Source organism: Daucus carota, chromosome 8 (assembly GCF_001625215.2).
Source record: "Daucus carota subsp. sativus chromosome 8, DH1 v3.0, whole genome shotgun sequence".
NCBI lineage: Eukaryota > Viridiplantae > Streptophyta > Magnoliopsida > Apiales > Apiaceae > Daucus > Daucus carota.
In genome coordinates, this window is record NC_030388.2 from 12,889,691 (window position 1) to 12,896,964 (window position 7,274).

Genomic DNA, 7,274 nt, shown 5'->3' on the forward strand with positions numbered 1-7,274 from the left:
TCCATGCAGTCTGCCAATGCAACTGTTGTTAGCTTGGAGCTTCAAAGGCAAGTTTCCACCATTCTTCAACCTCAATCTGGAAGCTCATCCTCCCCTCCATCCATCTCTGCTACTATTGCCAGTCAGGCTCTGGACAACCTCAAGCTTCACAAATATCAATCTCTCCACTTTCAGCATGAGATAGAGCATCTAAATTCTCTCATTGCCTCTGTCAAGACTGATCTGACCAAGCAAATTGATGAAAAGCTTCCAGCTAAAGTCAAATCAGCACTTTCTGAATTTGAGCAAAAGCAACTTCAGTTGGAAAAGCAAGTGGAAGTTCTGGAAGGAAATGTCCATATCTTAAACTCTAGAATGGAAGAGATGTTGCAGCATCAAAGAATTCAGACTGGACTTCTTCAACATCTTCTTCTTGCCTCTGGTGTTTCTCTTCCCAGTTCATCTCCTACACTTGCTGCTAACAAAAAGAGGGAGAAAGAATTACCAACTCCTGCAGAATTGATCAGCCAAATTCCTCCTCCTTTCCATACTGAAAGGGAAAAGCAAAAGCTTGCAAGGATTGCAGAATTAGATTCTATTGCAAAGAGAGTGGCTCAGTTGGGAAAGAAATCTTCTGTAAACTCACCATCCTCATCTGCAGCCACCACAGCTCAAATCTCTTTTCCAACCACAACTACAATTCTCAGGGTGATTACACCTGAAATTGTTATTCCTTCCAAGAAAGAAAAGGGTGAGCCATCATTTTTGAATGAGTTCAAGGCCATTCTATTTCCAAACAATTGTGGTTACTCCAGGCCTGGAAAAGACTCAAGCTCAATCTACTTTCCACTAGCCAGGCCTGACAAAAGTGAATACAAGCTTTTGGGCCAAGAGATCAAAAGTTACAAAGACTCTACAGATGTGGCTTTAAAAGCTCATTTTGCCATCATCTACAGAGAAGGCCAAAAGCTGTTTATTGGAACTGGCCATCCTCACTACTCATTTGCAAAAGCTGAAGAGGTGGCCAGAGAATGTGAAAGAAAGGAGTATGAATCTCAACTCTCTTTGAATCAAGAAATAGAGGTTGATGAAAGGTATGCTATTGAGCTAGAAGAGGAGTTGGCAGCTGAGCTTCAAACTGAGAAAAGATTGCCTCTTGAATCTTCTCAAAAGAAAAAGAGAGTCAAATCTAAAACTAAGATGCCTGAGGCAGCCAAGAGAAGAGAAGAAGTGCCTGAAAAGCCTATCTCAAAGCCTTCTTCTCCAATCAAGGATATCACAGTAGTACATCCAGATGTCAATTTCCATGATGAGCCAATTATGCCAAAGGAGGAGCCAATTGACTTGGAGGATATCCCAATCCCAGCCTTTCTTGTTCCAGAAACCTCCAAGCCAAAGAAGAAAGGAAAGTCTAAGGCTAAGAAAATGGCTAACCCTCCCAAACCTCCAAAAGAACCTGAAAATCCAGATGACTATCTTGTCATTGCCAACATTGAAGAAATCTCAGAGTTAGAGCTTGATTTGGATGATCTTCAAGAAGTGAGAGGAATAGAAGCAACTTCAAAGCTTCCCGAAAGATTGGTATTCTCCTACAAAAGCAAGGGTGATGTCACCTGGCCTCTTCACAGAGTTCCGAGTTCTGAAGGATTCAGCTCTTTAACAAAGATTTATGGTTCCATGAAGAGGACAGGAGGGTTTACACCACCTGCAAAGCAAATGGTACTAAAGAGAATCCTTGAAATCAGGAAGGAATGGTCCTCAGATGCTAGTCTACAAAGAAGGCTGAAAATCCCCTACACTGGAAAGAGAATTCATCATGAACCTACTCCAATTATGGAATTTAGGGACAGTCAAGGTGTTAGGAGATTTTTCAGACCTAAAGATCAACTCAAGGTTGCTAGCATGAATACACTAAAGACTCTCCAAGCCAATCTCAACAGGCAAGACAGTGATGAAGAATGGTTCTACATGATTTTTCAGAAACAGATTGATATTCTTGAAGAAAAACTTAAGTCCAGAAGAAGAAGATCTTCTAGGAAAAAGTAACTGCTCAGTCTAGAGGAGCATGATCATCTGTAAACCTTTCTAACTCTTGTATTTAAATTCTGTATTTTATTTTATCAATGTTTTGTTATCATCAAGTGTAGAATTTATGTCTGAATATTCTCCAGTCATAAATTGGGGGAGATTGTTAGGAATCAATAATTTTTTATGATAACATAAACATTTTGTAACATATCTTATTTGGAATCTTTATCAAATTTCAGTTGTAATTGTAATTTTTCTTATTCTTGGGAATTATCAACGGATGGGTAGAATAGGATGGCTAATTGTAAATATCCAATGCCATGTAATTTCATCTAAGTGAAGGATATTCAACTGATAAGATGTAATTGTTCAACTGATGAAGACTGGATCATGTTTCAACTAATGAAGACCAAGCTTTCAACTGAAGACAAAGTGTTCAACTGATGATGCTAAGGAATTCAACTGATGAGCCTGGAACAACATTCAACTGATAAAGTTTGTAATTCGATCAACTGATGACCCTAGCACAACATTCAACTGATAAAGTCAAGAGCAGTTGAAAGCAACCTGAACCTTCAACTGATGGAGCAAAAGAGCAGTTGAAAGCGACTAGAGCTTAATCCTGACAAATCACATGGATCAAATTACACTAAAATAAACATGGAAGCCTGATTAGGAAAATAAAGAAGAAGCAGAAACATACTTATCTTATGCAATGCAATCTGGATCAAATCAAGATGATGGTCAAAGATGAAGACATCTCAGAAAACATGCATAAGACAAAGTTGTGCAACATTGTTTTTAGATTAGAGTGCATTTTGTATTCTAGCTAAAAGCTTTGTAAAACTTGGAGTATATAACCAAGTTAGAAGCATCAGTTGAACTTGTTCAAATTACTTGAGAGAAAAAATCTGAGAGTTAGAACTTGTTTGAGTGATGAACCAGCAGCTGTGCGAATTGTAATCAATCCACAGATTCTTCTATATAAAATCTCACGGGTGGATCATTCAATCCACCCGTATTTTTAAATACTTGGTGTTTCCTGTTTTACTGTGATTAGGTGTATTGTTCCTTGAATCTTTTAATTCGTAAAAGATTGTATTCAACCCCCCCCCCCCCTTCTACAATCTTTCTTATAGTTGGTGTAAAATAACACGGCCGAAATAATAAATTTTCAAATATATTTAATCAAAATATAAATATTCAATTAGAAAGGGCCTTAACTACCCACAACATACTCTAATATCAGAGGATTATCATGATGATACGTCACAACCAGTTACCTATCAGGGTGATAATTCATGTGTCAGGAGTATTAGTGTGATATTCCACTGAAAGTGGAACAATATATTATAAGTTTAATTAAATTCTTAGGTGAATTATTGGTCGAAATAGTCAATTTTTTTTAAAAAAAATAATTAAAATATATTGAAGGTGAATGAGGAAGATACACTACAACCAGTTGAATATCAACGTTATACTTCACCGATACAGGAAAATCATTGTGACACTTTGTTTACATTATTTTAAAGACAACTAACAGTTATCGCACTCTAATAATAAAAGATATGTTTACACTGCACACTGCAATAACAAGGATCTAAAATTTAAACTCTTTATTTTTGACACTGTCGAGTGTCGAACAATAACAAGAATAACAATATTCATCACGCATATGAGAACATGCCCGTGCCTCGCACGGGCTACGGTGCTAGTTATCTTTAACTAAAGAAATGAAAGTAGAAATATTTGTAAATTACACAAACGAATGTCTCATTCGAATATAATTTAAATTTAAAAAAGATATTAGTAAGAATTTGATTTCTTGTTTCAAACTAAACAAAATTTGATTTGTTTATTATGTTATGGGAAATTCAATTTTTTTGTCACTCAACTATTTTTTCCTTTAGAAACCTACCACCGAACTAATATTTTAATTTTTTTAATCACTAACGTTACTTTTGTATTGGATTGTAGTATTGTACCATATTCCGTTAAATTTGACCTCTGACCGTTAAATAAAGCGCTTACGTGGACTGTCTCGCTGATGTGTTAATATAACATGATCTTGAATATACACCCATTTCAAATTCGGGGAAGATTTTAACTAGGGTTCTTATATCTCTAAATTAGGGAAATTACATAATCAGGCCTGCAGAAGTGACTTGGAGTGGAGAGCTGTTATCGTTCATGTACGGTGACCGAACACTGATTGGAGAGACAAGGGCAGAACGATTATGTCACTAATTTGAATAACACCAGCTGATAGAAATGCATACTACCGGACTAGATTTGCTTCCGAATTTTTCATTCATTTTTAAAGACCAGTTGGACTGACAACCTTGCTATAGTTCGGCATAACATTTAACCGTGTTATGAAGAAAAGCTAGGAGTATATATACTCTTCAGTGCCATAATTAAGCTTCATAATTATTTGTAATTTTTTTGACTTAATCATACCTTGAATGCACTATCGTGATTGTTTAGATAAAAAAAATCCTTAGAAAGACATCTTCGAAGGAGGGGTTTTGTTCGATCAGGAAAGGAGGGTTTTGTTTGATCGTGTATAGAGGCCGTGTGTTTTTGTTATGTGTTGGTCTTTTCTTTTTATTTAATTACTAAATTATAAATATACAAATTGCATGTAAGCAACCACATGTCAAAATACTGCCATGCTGGAATACCAATTAACGTCCGTTAATTATTTTTAACGGTATACTTAGTTACTAATAGAATAATTAGTATAGTTCTAGTTATACGAAGTTTCATTGTTGGGTGTCAGGTTTCTAAAGGAAAAAATAGTTGAGTGACAAAAAAATTGATTTTCCCTTATGTTATATATTGGCATTCTTATAACAATTCAAAATTTATTTTTACCCATTTTATATGTATTAAATTTTAATAAAAATCGATATAATTCATTGATATGTTTATCTCAACTATAGAATAATGAAAGTTTATCATTCTTCTGGCATCATGTTACACGTTTTCTACAAAATGCACAATTGTGAAATAAAGTGTCAACTCTAAAATGTTAACAATACTTAATTTCAAGTAATTTTTTTTATAGATCATCAATCATCATCAATCATCAATATACTTATATAAAGGAGAAGCGAGAGGCGTGTAGGTAGCGCCTCTCAGATAGCTCCGTTCTATTTTTCTAATTTTCTGAAATTTTTGGATGAAAAATATCAAAAATAATAACTAATTTTTTTGTTTCAAATTAATTGATATGGTATATATCTTGACATAAATTAATCTGATTCTGTTTCAGATTATTTATGGAATATAGTAGCTTGCAAGTTTTTTAATCTGATTCTGTTTCAGATTATTTAATTATGGAAAAGAGTAGCACACAAGTCTCTCTGCATCTATAAATACCTCTATAGGTTGTAAGATTTTGGATCATCTAAATACAACCTTCTCTTTCTCAATACCACAACCCCACTCGCAAGGCGAATATGATTTATAAACAATTTTTCTTTGCTTATTTATTTTCTCCATCTAATACAATAATGAGTTGCACTATGATATATGTTTTGAATGACGATAGAGATGATTGATTGACAAGAGTAAGAGTTTATTGGATGTGGGAGTTGACAAATCCAAACACCGGAGAAGAATATACTCTTGACATGATATTGATGGATGAAAAGATCAATAAATTAACTGTTAATGATATATGTTTGTTGGTTATTCTTTTATAATATTTGTTTTATTCATCAGACGTATTTGTTGTTGTTTGCAAGTTTACTGTCTGTTTTATTACGCGATCGGTGCATATGACTAGATGTCATCAATCAGTTCTGTTAAAGAGCCGTATGCTTTTTATATGTAGGGAGTGATGTATATGTCTAAGAAGTAGTGTTTGAAAAAGTTAAGGACAATATTAGTCAAGAACATGATTACTTTTCAAAAAAAAAAGCATAACATTAATATTGGTGTTGCATCGAGATGTTTATAATATAAAATTTAAATTATTCTACAAATATTAATTTTGAATCATTAATATAATTTTTATAGACCGCCGCAACACGCGGCTTCTCAACTAGTTAATACCTAAAACGTAACTTCGTGTTACGTTTCAAAATAGTAAGGGGTCGTGTGGTTCTCGTCTTTCTGGAATCAGGTATGTGTTTCGTTCATTCCAAACTCATACCTGATGTTAGGGGTGTTCATGGGTTTCAAAACCCGACCTAACCGACCCGACCCTACCCGACTTTAACCCAATCCGAAAAAAATAAAACCAAAAAGTAATTGGGTTAAAAATTTAAAAACCCGAATTAAATGGGTTGGGTTAGGGTTTTACTTTATTTTTAACCGACCCAACCCAACCCGACATTTAATTATGTACTACATCCCTATTTTGATATAATTTACATAAAATATAGGACACTTAGTATTATTTATTTTATATTTTTAAAACTTCATAATCTAATATTCAATTTTTGAAACTTCAGAGTCTATTATGATCTATTTTTGAAAGCACGCATATTTATATGAGTTTATGTATTGTAGTATACACGGCACTAGGACTGTTGAAACATGCATTTGTTTTTTTTATTTTGTAGCGGAACATGAGAGATTGATGGAGGCTTACTCTGCAGTTAACCAACAATTACGACGTTATCAATCTGAACACAGATTCTAACCAACCCAAATAAAAATTTATTTGAGACGACGCAACCCAAACCAACCCGAACTAAATTCTAACTTACTCAAACCGATAAAATTTAAACCGAAGTTTAATTAGGTTAGAATTTATTAAAACCGAATATAATGGATTGAGTTAGGGTTTCGAATAAAACCGACCCAACCCGACCCATGAACACCCCTACCTGATGTTTGGTTAGATTTTCTTTTCCTTCAAACTCATGCCTCAAACCTACAAAGTATGAGATTTTCATACCCAAGAGAAGAGGTGAGTATGGAACATAGGTGTGAGGAATCAACTTTGTTTGTCTTAAAATTTAAAATAATATTATCAAATGAAGTTGATGACTCAAAGATATATAAAAAATTATTTCAAGAATATTTTTATATTAATTATAATTAATCACTTAAAAATATTTAAATTATATATGCTTATTCCAGCACTTGACTAAATATATGATATTAAAAATGATACCTCAACCACATGCCACCTCAACCCGATTCCTCATTTCAACCCCATGTCCTTCCTCCAATCAAACCCGATTCCTCGTACCCTTCCTCCAACCAAATGACCTCTAAAACATAACTTCGTAAACATAACTTCGTAAATG